General features: G+C 41.9%; 1 long non-coding RNA gene and 1 other non-coding gene across 4 annotated transcripts in view; one reads left to right on the top strand and one right to left on the bottom strand.

The window, feature by feature from the left end:
• The window catches only part of LOC116157165 (uncharacterized), a 103,563-nt gene that overhangs the window by 18,476 nt on the left and 70,075 nt on the right, over positions 1-15,012 (bottom strand). Inside the window, exon 2 of one of the 3 annotated variants that reach the window (XR_010383672.1) lies at positions 10,802-10,951. The exons of the other annotated variants lie outside the window; for them this stretch is intronic. This is a non-coding gene — a long non-coding RNA (uncharacterized LOC116157165). The remainder of the gene's footprint in view (positions 1-10,801; positions 10,952-15,012) is intronic. 3 annotated transcript variants of the gene reach the window in all.
• TRNAA-AGC (transfer RNA alanine (anticodon AGC)) lies at positions 3,497-3,569 on the top strand. The gene has a single exon. It is a non-coding gene; the product is annotated as a tRNA-Ala (tRNA).

The following is a 15,012-nucleotide window of genomic DNA, read 5'->3' as shown; positions in this document are numbered from 1 at the left end:
TAACCTGCTGCCACTGTGGTTTTTTCTAAAGCAACGATCCTGTCCCTTCACCGCTCAGAGACCTTTGTGTACAATTTCCAACTAAGATGGGATCATATGTTGAATGCTGTTCTACAGTTGACTTTCTTTCCATTCCACTTTTGAAATCTTCTGATTAGTTGCCATTTCTTACTTATTTTAATCCAGTATATATTTCCTGGTCATTTCCTCCCATTGCTCCTAGTTCTGTCCTTCAGAACGACACCAAATAATACTTTGCTGTTCTACATGGTGGACAACCCTTCAAATATCTGAGCTAGTTACCAGGTCTTCCTTCTCCAGGCATTAGTCATCCCTCAGATAACACGGTGCTATTCTCTGCTTGTGATCCACTGATCCAAGTTGGTCAGTGTCCTTCTTAAAATGGAACACCTAGGACAGAATGTAATCCTCTGGATGGAAGGTGCGATTACTGTCTCCTTTCTCCTACTGCTCTACTACTGTAATTCAGCCTAATACGCCACTAACCTTTTAATTTTATTTAATTTTTATTGAAGTATAGTTGAGGGGATGGGGGTATAGCTCAGTTGGTAGAGCGCACGCTGAGCATGCACGAGGTACTTGGTTTGATTCCTAGTACCCTCATTTGAAAAAGAAAAAAAAGGAGAGCAAGAGAAACCAAAATAAAGTATAGTTGATTTACAATTTATGTTCATTTCAGGTATACAGCAAGGTAATTCCATTTCATATATATATATTATTTTTCAGATTATTTTCCATTACAAGTTATTACAAGATATTGAATATGGTTCCTTGTGCTATACAGTAGGTCCTTGTTGTTTATTTACTTTATATATAGTAGTGCATATATGTTAGCCCCAAATTCCTAATTTATCCCCCCTCCACTAAACTTTTTAGCTCCAAAGTTGATGTATATTAACTTGCAGTAAATTCAAACAATTAGTGGGGTTTTTTTTCAAATAAATTTTAATGACACCATTGGGCACCTGGAAAAGGGGTGGCCAAAAGGAGGAGGCAGGGGAGAGCTGAAGATAGGAGAGAATATTTTCCTTGTCAATTCTGCCTATTTATTAATTGCTCACTGCTCCTGATAGCAAATCTCCACCCTGCTCCTCCCTACAGGCCTCCTATCAGTTACCTACCAAACTCGAGTCCCCAATAAGTAATCACCTCTTCAACAACTGCCAGCACACACAATGTGACACACGGGCCTCCTCCTCACACCACTGGTCCCATCCCCGATAGCCACTGGGCACCTGTGGCAAGTGATTAGAATCAGGAGATGCTGGCAACTGCTGTAGAACACACACATCCAGGAAGTGAGTTTATGTAAAGGTTCCTGGCAGTTTGGATGCTGAGCATCAAATCAAAGCCTTACCAAAAAATGTTCAGGGGAATGGACCAAAGAAACTGTCTTCTATCTTGCCTTTTTCTATGTAGCGTCTTTATAAAAGAAATGTTGCATCTTTGTGGTTGGATTTTCAAAGGTAAAGCTGTCCAATGGAAGAGGAGAAGGACTGCTGCTTTCCAGGCAACTTCCTTGAAAATTCAAGTCATTTAAGAAGAAAGACAACTGAACAGGTTTTGGTTCCTTTTACTTTTGTAGTCAACTTCAGGGAGACGGTTATTTAACACTCCTCCATATAGACATTCCTTCCATCAGGTCAAAGACCCCCACCCTCCGAACACACACCCTAACACTGTCATCATTCCCAAAGCCTCTTTTTAGAAACTCAGAGCTAACATTCCTCCACAAGGGAAAGCCATCCCCTCCATGGCATCCAGCCTTCTTTCCTTTCAGTCCTAGGCAGGGATCTTTAGGAACTCAGTCATCTCTTCTTTTCCCAAAATTATCCCCTAGCTCTTGCCTCTTCTCCTTTAAATATAACCAGGACACTCCAATGTGGAAAACACATTTGCTCACTACTCCTGCACCAATTCAACTGTCTTTTTTCACCCATAGGTAAATACCTCAAATGATTATTCAACATTTATTCATCCCTTGGGATCACCACCTACTCTGTTTTCATTAATCCACAAAAATGTGTCCTAAGGTCAATAAGGACTTTGGGTTGGACAAATTCAGTGGTCTTCTTTTGGAATTTATCTTCTCATACACTTTTCCTTATCTCGTTGGGATTCAGCAGGAGTGAGGGAGACTTGAGAGGAGTAACAGCTGCTGGTGGGCATTTCTGGACTTGGTTTCCTCTATAAGACTATCATCACTCACTCTATCTCCTTAGGTATAGTACAATCTAGAAGAATTTCTTAGTATAGGAAATCAGCAAATTCTTGGCCCTGAAGATGGGGTCAGAGATCACCCCTCCTTCCCCCAAATTATAGCTGAATGTGTGAGTGCTTAGGTCTGAGATGGGCCCAATGAATCTCTGATCTCCACCTTGGGTGGCTCTTCACCAGACAGTCTCTCCATCATCAGTTTTCAAGAACTGCAGCTCTCACCCATCCTGAATCCTTAATTCAGTACCTTCTCCATCTCTTTTCTCTTGTTTCAAACTGAGTTTCTCTCTGTGTCACTGTCGTTCACGGAGCCTCGGGGTCTGTCCCAACACTGATTTTTCCATTATCATGAACATTCCCCAAACCACACTCAGAAACCACAATTCCCTTCTCTTGTTCTCACAGAAGCACTAAGTTGAGAAATAACCCTTAATTAATTGTAGGCTCTCTCTTCCTTAAAAACCATAGTTGCTAGTCTTGAACATCTTAGTATCATTAAGACCAGAATGGAATCTTGAGAAGTCAGTCCTTCAGTAACATCACCTATAAATAATTACGCAATGACTTTATCTGGAGAACTCAGAACTCTGCCCCAAGCCACTGGGGTTTGGTTAATGTGAACCTGCAGTCCATCTGCCAATCATCCTAGAGTCACCTGAGTACCTTACACCTGGAGCACCAAGTACACTACTCTAATAAAGGAATCCGACAGTTTTATTAAAGAGCCACAGGTTAAATGCAGAGTCGCCATCAATACAAAAGCTAGGAGCCTTGGTCAAATTACATGCTTTTAAGTTCGATGTGTGGACGTGAAGATATTTATGGATATCCCCATACATTTTAATGATTTAGAATGAGAGTTATTAACCTGAGGTTTGAAACCACCTTCAAATGTGTACATTTTTCTAGTGCAAAGGTTCAGCATTTTCATCAGATCCTTAAGGGGTTTATGGCCTCCAAAAAGTTTAAGAACCTCTGTTTTAGAGGAAAGGTAAGATTAAAATCAAGATATTATTATTTTATATATTTCTAAATGCATTAAATAAAAGTAGCAAATAACTTCCATTTCAGCAAACAGCAAGATAAAATATGCTGAATATTGTACATAATCATAACATGCTTAGTAACTATGTTTAAACGCTAACATAGACAATGTTATCCTAGCATTTTACATACTAAGTATTTACCTTAATATACATAAAACAAGTTTATCAGGAAGGCAGAAGTCCCAATACAGATTTTAACCTAGATTGATGGGGGAGGGTATAGCTCAGTGGTAGAGTGTGTGCTTAGCATGCACAAGGTCCTGGGTTCAATCCCCAGTACCTCCACTTAAAAACAAACAAACAAACAAACAAACCTAATTACATTCTCCCTTTCCCCCCAAAAAATCTTTAAAAAATGAAATAAACATTAAAAAAAGCAAACAAAAACACCCTAGAAAACTATCATAGACTTACTTCCACTATTATCTAAGAAAACTTTCAATCAGATAATTTAAAGGCAATACTGAATACAAATAAAATCAGGATTTTACAGTTCCTCAGTTACAGCACTTCATTTTCTTATAATGGATAAGAAAAATAAATTACTGTACATGCCTTATAACAGATTGATTAAAAAAATATACTGTGGAAACTCCTTTCATAGCCAAATTTTGCAGCCAAAAATCAAATTCCGAGCCTGAAATTTTTAAACCAGGACCCATTCAGAGTATTCCAAGAATAGTTCTCAAACTGCTGAGAAGCATCATTTCCATAATTTTATCTTGCAAACGGATTTTAAAAATTAGCAAGTTTGCGAGAGCCATACACAAACTCATCAAGTTATTGTGCTCACTGTTTTTTTTTTAACTTTTAAAATATAATTTATCAATTCATTTGACAAATATTTATTGAAATATTTATTTGAAATATTTATTTATTGACAAATATTTATACGCAGGCACTGATCTAGGTGACAGAGTTACAGCAGTGAAAACACAGGCCAAAAATATATAATAATACATAAATATATGCTTATCATTAACATTCAGATACAGAAGCATACAGAATTAAAAAAATCAAGGTTGTTCTCCTGAAGGTCTGCTCCATCTCAGTTCTTCTTTTGTAATAACTACTGTTAAGTTTAGTGCATTTACCTCCAGACTTTTTGTTCATTTACAAAGACTCCCTTACATAGGATTTTTAAAACAGCCTGACTGAGGTATGACATACAGACTGTATAGATGTCTACACATACTATAAAATTCATTTGTGTAAAGTGTACAATTCAGTAACTTTTAGTACATTTGCAGGCTACAAAGGTTACTTAGACTAAGTAAGTGGATTTTAAAATTATAAATACATACAATATTTATAATTTATTTTAAAATCCACTTACCTAAATTACAGTGATATACAGATATATGTATATGTAACTTTCATTTTTTCAGTTAGTACTAAACTTCGATGTTCTCTCAGTGTCAGCATAGACAGATCTGTGATTACTTTCTACAAAGAGAGGAACGTGTCCTAGCTCTGTCTCCCTTGTTAGAGTCCTTAAAAAAAGGATGCTAAAAGACAGCAGTTAGGTAGGGCTGATTATGGCAACCTTGTGATTTCAACAGACAAAGAGAAATTAGTTCATTTACAAAAAGTCTTAAAAGTCCAAAATGAACTGGGGAAAAAAAGGTCTAGAAAATATTTTAAAACACAAAAAAATGGTAATTTTGAAATAATAACATTGATAGCTAACAGTTATTTAACCTTTACTATGTGCAAGGCATTGTTCTAAAAGCTTAACACACAGTAGCTCTTTTTTTAAAAATAATTTTTATTTATTATTGTTTTTTAAACTTTTTCTTTTAATCGAGGTACTGGGGATTGAACCCAGGATTCTATCACTGAGCTATACCCCACCCCTCAACTCCACACACAGTAACTCTTTAAGTCCTCACAATTTCATGAAATATTTACTGCTATCATACCCATTTTACAGACACAGAAACTGAGGCACAAGAGATCAGGTAATTTGTCCACTAAACTAATAAGCTGCAATGAGGCAGAGTTGGGCTTCACATCCAGGCAGACTGGCTTCAGAGTCCACATTCTTAGCTGATTTGATGGAACGTTGGGGTGAGGGGTGGGGTGGTGCAGGACAGTGAGTGGTTTAGGATAAAAGTGAGATAAAGGAGATAAAGGGTTTAGCATAGGGGCTGGCTCCTACTGAGCACACAATAAAAACAAACAAAAATAAATTTTAAAAAATAAATAAAATAAAATAAAATAAAATAATTATATTCTGTGTTATATCTTTTAGGCAGAATGTTCCTCCACGATTAGAAAAGTAACATTTCTGTTGCCAGCCTAAGGGTTTGTTTAAGTAGCTGTCCTCATTTGGTGCGGCTACCATTCTGCAGGGTGACTGATGCTGCTCGGTTTCTTGGGGACCCTCCCAGGTGTGATACACAGGTGCTACGAAGGTAAAGGAGACCACAGCTGAGCCCAAGGAGCTTGTAGCAGGGAAGACAACAGTGTGCTGTAGAGACTGATGCTGTGGGAGCCGCCAGTGGAGAAATCAGAATGATTCAGAGGCAATAAGGTCAGTTTCCAGGAAGGAAACCTTGAGATACAAGTTGAGAGGTAGTCAGATCTCGAGTAATCTTAAATGGCTCTTAAGAAAATTGGGTTTTATCCTGAAGAAAATGCAGAGCTACTGAGAAGGTGGAATGGAGTAGGGAGGCCTGGAGGGGACACCTGGGAGACTGAATGTGAATGACTCCGCCCAAGCCTGGGACACACGCTCCACCCAAAATATCTGTTGTTGTTGCTAGTTGGTTCCTTATCTTTTGACTCATAAACTTGTCTTCAAGTTTCTCCATTACAATGTGGTCTCAACTGAAAATAAGCTCTTATATCGCAGATTTGTCTTGCATGCTTCTTACTGTGAAGCATCTTTTCAGGGCTAGAGAAGCTCTAGTCACTTGTTTTTAAAACATCAGAGGCCTATGAAACAGCTGGACAAAAAAGGGTTTTCGAGACGCCCAAGGGGGTGATTTAAAAACAAATACTACAACCAGCAACTCTGTCACATCAAAGCCGCAGCTGGGGTGGAAAGAACTTAGTCCAGGGGAAGGTCTAGGTTAGGTTTACAGCAACTTCCTTACAATCAGCGTCACCCTTTCTAATTCACAACAGAGATAAAGGAAGGTGCCCTTCACAAGCATGCTCAGATGGAAGGAATGAATTCTGAATAAAACCAAGGAGGGAGTGGGGAGAGTATAGCTCAGTGGTAGAGCATGTGCTTAGCATGCACGAGGTCCTGGGTTCAGTTCCCAGCACTCTATTTAAATAAATAAACAAACCTAATTACCTCCACCCAATTAAAAAAAATAAAATAAAACCAAGGTGGGAAAATGCCTGAGTAACACTGTCAAAGGCCAGAGTTGGCGGTAAGAGAGGGAAGGAGAGACTCAGACCAATTCTTAAGACAGTTTTTTACATTGGTAAATTAACACATGTTTATTCACATTAAGTGGCGAAAATGAAGTATTATTGTAAATGCACCGTATTTTTCAAATACCATTTTATTTTTCAACTTTTTATTACAGAAAATGGCAAACATGTAAAAACAGAGAGAAGGGTGGATTAAAACCTTGTGCATTCACTGCCCACCTTCAACCATCACCGACACAAGACCCTGTTTTCATCTCCTACTTGCTGGATTATTTTGAAGCCATCATTTCACCTGTAATTCCCTCATCTTATAGTCAAGCCTGCTTTTTTGATCTCACCTTTCTCTTCACTCACTCCCACCCACTCTGGGCAGTGATCTGAGGACAACAGGTTACCGAGAGAAAAAAATATTCTCCATAGAAAATACCAAACTGGCCAGAAGAGAGTGAAAGTCCTCTGAATCAGAGAAAGATGAGGAGGTGGAGCAAAGCTTCACCCCAGGACTGGGAGGTGCAGGAAGACCCCCACCCCCCTCCCAGGTGGGGCAGCTGGGGCTTCTGAGAGGTGAAGAGGGGCCTCAAAACAGGGAAAGGTCACAAACCTAGGAGCCAGCGCAGGGTGTGGAGCGGCTTCTGGGTTAGAACCATTGAAGATCTGCTGACTTTCATTCCGGCTTCTGGACTGAAGGGCACACTCTACTCAAGGTGGAGAGCTTTGGAGGGAGAGGAAGCAGGTGTTCATCGCCCAAGGAGAGGGAAGATGTGTTCCCAGAGCCACCCCCGTGTGCTGCTTGCTAAGGACGCCCAGCACCGTCACCTGACTGACTGAACCAGCCTTTACTGAAACCCTGTCTGTCCCCAAGCCCCACTTTACACCAGTGTGTCATCTCAGCCGCCCCGACTCCTCCTCTGATCTCACAGGAGGACATGCCCTTGCTCCCGGCCAGCATGTCTCCTCTCACCCTTCCCCCTTCTGCCCCTTCCCCTCGGGGCTTTGCTCCAGCGTCATCCTGCCTCGGAACCACAACATGGCCCAGGGCGCTCCATCCATCCACACATACTCCAGCTGCTCACCTCCCTCTCCTGCCGCATCTGCTGCCCTCCTCTCTCGGATGCTCCCCCAGATCTACTTCTTCAAAGCCTCATCTTCAGGAAACTGTCTCACATTTGCTGCCTCCCTGCTGAGTCGGGGCTCTGGCTATACCTGTGTGCACTCACCGTGCAGTGAGAGTCTGCATCATTCTCTCCCCACTGGGCTGAGGCCCTGAGGGATGAGACTGAATCTTATATCTCCTGCATCCCTGGCTCTCAGGGTGCTTACTCAGAAGATGCTCAGAAATGTTTGTGGGAAAACAATGGAGACAGAAAGATGAACAAAACCATCCCTGCTCTCAGGGAAGCTCAGTCTTTACAGAGGCAGTCCTCCAAGAGCGAGGGCATCAGAGTGCTTGCCTACATCCTGGTCTTTGGGGGTTTTGCTCCAGCAGTCGGAACATTCGTGGAAACACTCCACATCCTCTAGCACGACGGCAAGGCCCTTCTGAGCCTCACTGCCTCTCCAACTCAAACTTCTGGCACTTCCTCACCAAGAAGAGTGCCATCTCGCATGACAGCATGAACTTTCCCAAGCCCTCTTTGAGTTCTCTTCCAGTTTTTTCCTTGGCCTGGGATTTCAACTCGTAATCCACTGGCCACCACTTGCTGACCCTTTAAGACTCGGTTTCAGTGTCACCACCTGTGGAAAGTGTGCCCTGGCCCCCAACCCTGGTGTCTTCTCCACTGCACTGGAAGATTCCTGGGAGCAAGGCCTTTTCCTTCATCCATATGTCCCCAGCAATGAGCACAATGTCTGGCACATATACATGCTTCAATACACATTTGATGAATGACTGAACGAGGGAGCACAGGAGCTGATTCCTTTACTTTCTGTCTCTGTAGAAACACAAACTGACCCTTCACACCAATGTCTGTGGTCTGAGGAAGACCAGCACTGCAGTTTGAATTTTTGAGGCCTTAAGAATTAAAATTTCAGGAAACCGCCCCACCTTGCTTTGCTGAGACTAGATTAAGTAAATTTCTAGCACAAGGTGACCGATCTTTCTCCCTCTTCTGAGTATAACTTCTGAGAATCGGTGGCTACTTTGGCAGTGGACATACCTGTGCACCCAGTCATCAATTAACACAAGCCAGAAAACTCAGTGGACTGACTGGTGCGGCACTGAGCCATTGCTCCCATGTCACACTGTACAAAAAATGTAAAACTGAGCCTACATGTGTCCCTTGCTATTCCCAGTCAGGCTCTAACCCATGGAGTTAGTTACAGTAACATTATCCAAAAAATAAAGTTGAATCTAAGAAAGCTATTTTTAAACCACAGTCTCATAGGGCTGAAAATGATCCCACCCCAAAAAAGTAAGCATTTTTTAAAAAACCTCTTGGCCACCTACTTCATCCTTGCACTCAATCAAAACCATGCTCCTAACATGGAAAGATGCTCTATATTGATAATTTTTAGAGAAATGCAAACCAAAACTATAATGAGGTTATCACCTTATACCAGTCAAAATGGCCATCATCAAAAAGTCTACAAATAATAAATGCTGGAGAGAGTGTGGAGAAAAGGGAACTCTCCTACACTGCTGTTAAGAATGTAAATTGGTGAAGCCACTATAGAGAACAGTATTGAGGTTCCTTAAAAAACTAAAAATAGAACTACCATATGATCCAGCAATCCCATTTGTGGGCATGTATCTGGAGAAAACTCTAATCAAAAAAATACATGCACCCAATGTTCACAGCAGCACTATTTACAATCACCAAGACATGGAGCAACCTAAATGTCCACTGACAGATGACTGGATAAAAAAGATGTGGTATATATACACAATGGAATATTACTCAGCCACAAAAAAGAATAAAATTATGCCATTTGCAGCAACATGGATGGACCTGGAGATTATCATACTAAGTGAAATAACTCAGACAGAGAAAGACAAATATATGATATCACTTATATGCGGAATCTAAAAAAAAGATACAAATGAACTTATTTATAAAATATAAACAGACTCACAGACAGAAAACAAATTTACGATACCGAAGGGGAAAGTGAGGGGAAAGATAAATTAGGAGTTTGGGATTAACATATACACACTATTGTATATAAAATAAACAGCAAGGGCATACTGAGTAGCACAGGAACTATATTCAATATCCTGTAATAACCTATAATGAAAAAGAATCAGGAAAACAATAGATTAAATAAACTACTTTGCTGTGCACCTGAAACCAACACAACATTGTAAATCAACTGTACTTCAATTAAAAATAATAAAATTAAAAAACAGTGCTCCTAAATTTAGTGCCCCCAATTTAGCTTTGAATATTTTTCTAAAGGTATCCTGGCTTTCCCCCCGTCTTTCATTTTGACAATCAGGGGCTTTCCTGATCATAACTTGAATTTTTCTCTCAAATTTCTCTAAATTCCCCCTCCTCCTCACTTTTCAATGGTCAGAACATGTGAAAGTATTTTTTGTCCATTAATCTTGCATTAGTTGTGCTTTTAGCAATCAAGCCCAACAACAGCACAGCCATTCTGCTTTGCATTACCTTCCTGCCTCTTGGTTCCTGATCAGACATGCCTTTCACATCTATAGCACACTTATGAATTAATCCAATATTCTTGATCTCTATTCAAAGCTCGGATATCAAGATCTATTCCTATTTAGCTCTTGACCGCTGCCTGGAGGTGTGATGACAGTGAGATAACAGGGATATATTAGTGCAAAATTTTGTTCTTTGAGGAATTTGCTAGGCTGCTGGCTTAGAGAAGATGCTGATACTGTTGTGATGAAGTATCAGGAATAAGATTTTCAGTTTATATAATGCTTCACTGTTTTCTAGGCCCACTCATGTTCATTTGATCCAAGATAGTCCCGTGATACAGATATTATCTTCACTTCTCAGAGAGAAACTGAAGCTCAGAATTGTTAAATGTCTTAACCAGGATCTCTCTGGATCATCTAACTCTCATTTTAACTCTCACCTACAGGCTAAACATTTCCAAATCTATTTCATATCCCAGACCTCTTCCCTGAAAAAGCCGAACTTTCTTGTAAAATTACCTACTTGTCAATTGCACCTGGTTGTCCCCAGGGAGCCCGAGTTCACAGGGTGGAAATCCAGACAATCAGCAGCAGGGGCTCTTCCTCCGCGGTTTCCTGTCGCAGGCGGTGGCTCCATGATCTGCATGGTAGCCCCAGCTGGGAATCTGGAAACCTAGCACCAGTGCATAGATGGGGCACAACACAGACTCTCAAGCAGGATTTGCTGTATGAGTGCTTCAGTGAGTGAGTGGTGGTGGGTCATCCCATCTCCTCCCTTCTCAACCAGATTAATTGGTCATAAAATCCTGCTGTTTGTACATCATAAATCTCTCTCAAATCCTTCCCCCTTTATAATCCTCACCTTGCCTCCCTTGCTGAATTGTGTCAAGGCTAAAATGAGATTAATACACATAAGTGTTTTGCAAAGAATAAACCTCTAGGGGGAAAAAAAAAAAGAAAGGATAAATCCCTCTGGGAATCTGTTACTGAACTTACTAGCCCCCATTTGCCTATTCCTTTCAAGCCATGATTTTTTTCTTTTTTCCCTCCTGACCTGCTGTTTTCTCTGCCATGGCTTCCAGAAGCCCATCACTCAGCTTGTACGTAAATACCGCTGATCTCTACGCACCAGCTTAGCAGCTCAGCTACATATCCTTTTATGTTTCTTGCTTCTGGTTATTTCTTATAGTAAAATATGGGTTCTGAGAAGGCATTAAGCTCCTCATTACGTAGCTTTTATAGCCTCCACAGCACCTCATACAACCTGAGGCATATAGTAAGTGCTTAATAAATGCTTATTGATGGAGAGAGCAGTCCTCCTCTGCGCCCCTCCTCCCCACTATTCTGAGTTTCTCTCAGAATTCTATTCCTTGTTCTTCAAGACTTAATGCTTATGTCAGGAACATATCTTCCTAAGAGATCTGAGAAAAGAAAACAGGCTAGGTTAGCCTATCGGTTGGAATTTTAAGGAGGGTGCTCATTCTACTAAATGTACTAAGTGAACCAGGGTAGGCGCGCCAGACTGACCATTCATCGTGCTGACGTGATTGTGTTTTACCTGTGGACGAGGAAGAACGTTCTGGCTGACCTAGCGGATGGGTGCTGTCTGCTTCCTCAGGTTCCCTTTGCTCTCCCTTCTTTTTTTTTGTTGGGGGGAGATAATTAGATGTATTTGTTTATTTAATGGAGGTACTGGAGATTGGACCCAGGACCTCGTGCATGCTAAGCATGTGCTCTACCACTGAGCTACACCCTCCCCACCATTTACCCTTCTAGTCACGCTTTTTCTCTAAACCAGGTTCACTGTTTGCTCCTGCTTGTTGAGTTACAATCTCTTTTAAATCCCGCTTCCCTGATCTGACTCCCAGGTTCTGACTGGCCTGCTGGGCTACCCCAAGCTCTTCAGGCACCCATTTACAGAGAAGGCGTTCTCTGATTTACTCTTGGTTACATCCATTGTGTACAGCTTGAACCAGGTAAATCATGGGTGACAACTTCCCAGGTCTCAAGGGCAGCCCACAGTTACCGCTGTAGAATAGAGTCAGAGAGGTAAGACTAGGAGGGATACTTAAGAATTAAAAGTCCTGGAAAATCTGGCCAAGGACTGTGCGTGCACCTTGTTCTAGGAATACGAGGGGCCCCTGGAGGTGTGCGTTTGGGGCAGTGGGATGGCTTGATGAAATCCACGTTCAGAGGAAGTTAACCTCGGGCTGAGGATAAACTGCGTTAGAGGAAGGAGAAACCAAAGGCCAAGAGTCCAGGTGAGAAGCTGAGGCAATGGGGTTAGATGGAATCTGCAAAGCCAGGGCTGGGATGGTGACAAAGTACGGAAAAGAAATGCCAGCTGAATAGTCACGTTGAAGAAAAAACAACAAGACTTGATGACTGACGGCTGTGGGGGATGAAAAAGAGGAAAACATGATGTACCACTGTTCTTTAGCTATGATTGTTATTGGCAGTGTTTTCGGTATTTTAATTAACATTGTACTTTGTTTTAGGTGTATGTTTATATGCACTATATATATGTAAAACATTCTGGTCATCCACGGACAATGGCTCTGACACTAGAGAAAACTGGAATCAGCCAACCATCCCCTTCACCACTTCGTGATCCCAGAGCAATTTCCTACCAGTTGGGTTTCCCATAGGAGGGGCCCTGGTCAGCCAGCCAGGCTGCCAAGTGTAGTTCCTCCTGCAGATCAACGCATGGCCTCCAGGTGTGTGCATATGTGTGAGCAATGAGTCTCTGGGAGCTTGGTTAATGTGAGGCCACTGCTGAGAAAATGAGCCCCATCCGCTCCAACAATAATAATGACAACAAAATTAATCAAATTTCTAAAAAAATTTTTTAATTTAATTTAAAAAGGGGAGTGGGTATAGCTCAGTGGTAGAGTGCATGCTTAGCATGCATAAGGTCCTGGGTTCAATCCCCAGTACCTCTGTTAAAAAAAAAAATTCTGAGCCTGAGGAAGAGTGTCAGGACCACAGTGAACAGTGAACTGACCAAGGTAATGTGCTCTGGGAAGGCCTCGCGGTGGACAGTCTGCTCACCTCCTGGGCAGTCCTGCATCACTCTGTACTGACTGCACCACTGGAAAGCCACATTGTTAAATACCACATTATCTTCATCTGGATTCCATGTGCTCTCCAGCTACCCCCATTTATGGCTCTCTAGAAGCTCTACAGAAGATCTCTTTCACCATTCCCTCCTGGTTTTCCTCCTGTCTCCCTAGGAGTCACCCCACAGGTATGTTGCGCACGTGCCCGTTGCAACACTGCAACGTCTGCACATGTGTTTGGATGTCTTTACAAACTTGGATGTGATACACATAATGCAACCTTAGTTTGGCCAATACTGAATTTTCCTTATGCAAGTCAGTGATACCATTATGCAAACAACAAGTTAAATCTGACCCAGGAGTCATTCCAAATCTTTTTCTTGCTCATGTCTTACATCTAATGAGTCACCAAATCTCCTCTATCCATCGTCCCTTCACATCGTCTGCTTGGCCTCCCACCTCAGGCCCTTGATATCACTCTTCTAGGCTGTGATGCTGGTCTTCTAACTGGTACCCTGTTCCACCTCTATCTACTCTTGTTCCTCTCAAAATACATCCTCCACACGAATGCTCAAATTATTTTCCAGGGTTACAACTCTGTTCATGTTATTCTCCTGCTTGAAACAACTCAGTGGATTCCCTGCCCGTGGGATAAACCCAAACTGGCCATCATGTCATGCAAGTCCCTGGCTTCTTTTCCAGCCTCATCTCTTATCTCTCCCAGTCACCCAGGATCCAATCACACAGAGTCACCCGGATACACTAGCATTTTTGTAAACAGGTCACATGGTTTCACTCTTCCTTGCCTTTGCCCATATCTGGAATTTCTCCTTGTCCATCCAACCCTCTTCATGCTCCTGGAGAACTATTTACTCTTGAGACCCAGCTCAGGTGTCACCTCCTCTGAGAAGCCCTTGGTGACCCACTGAAGCAGAGCTGATGACTCCTTGTTTTGTGAAGCCACTGTACTGTTACCGCATATTACATACTCTAGGGAATGCCTTATTTCCCCGACCCTCTCTCATGGTGAAGTCCTGAGGTGGGAACTGTCCCTTACTTTGGTTTCAGCAGCACTGAGCAAAGCGCCTGGCACAGGGGACCAACCTAACAAAGGCTTGTGACCCTGGAGAGCGAGGAGGACAGTGGCTGGGCGCTGCTCCTGGCTCTGCCACCGGCCAGCACTTTCACTGCTCTAGATTTCCGTTTCCTCAACTGTAAAATGGGAAAAATTACAGGATTTTTGTAAAGATCAAATGATATAATTCATGTAAACAGCACAGTGCCCGGGCTTATACCGCAACAAATGTTAGCCGCTGCTATGATCACCCCTCAGGGCCTCGTCCAATTTTTTAAAAAACTCTATGTGACTTTTCTAACCAATTGAATCCACTGATGCCACCCTTTTTCAAACTACTGCAGCACTAGTTTTTTGTAGCGTTCATTTTCATATTTATATTCTGTTCATATTTGTGTATCAACCTCCTGGGCAGTTTTTAAACTTGGGAGAACTGGGATGTGTCTTACGCTTTGTGGGAGGCAGAATTCTAAGCTAACCCCATGTGACCCTCATCCTTGTGGAATCCCCTCCCCTTTGAATGTGGTATTACCCCGTGACTAGGTTACATTAGACACCGAAGCTGACTTTAAGGGAGATTACCTAGTCACATCAAAGCAT

The sequence above is a fragment of the Camelus dromedarius genome, chromosome 13 (assembly GCF_036321535.1).
Source record: "Camelus dromedarius isolate mCamDro1 chromosome 13, mCamDro1.pat, whole genome shotgun sequence".
Taxonomy (NCBI): Eukaryota; Metazoa; Chordata; class Mammalia; order Artiodactyla; family Camelidae; genus Camelus; species Camelus dromedarius.
The sequence above is the reverse complement of the archived record's forward strand: the minus strand, read 5'-3'. Positions and strand labels throughout refer to the sequence as shown.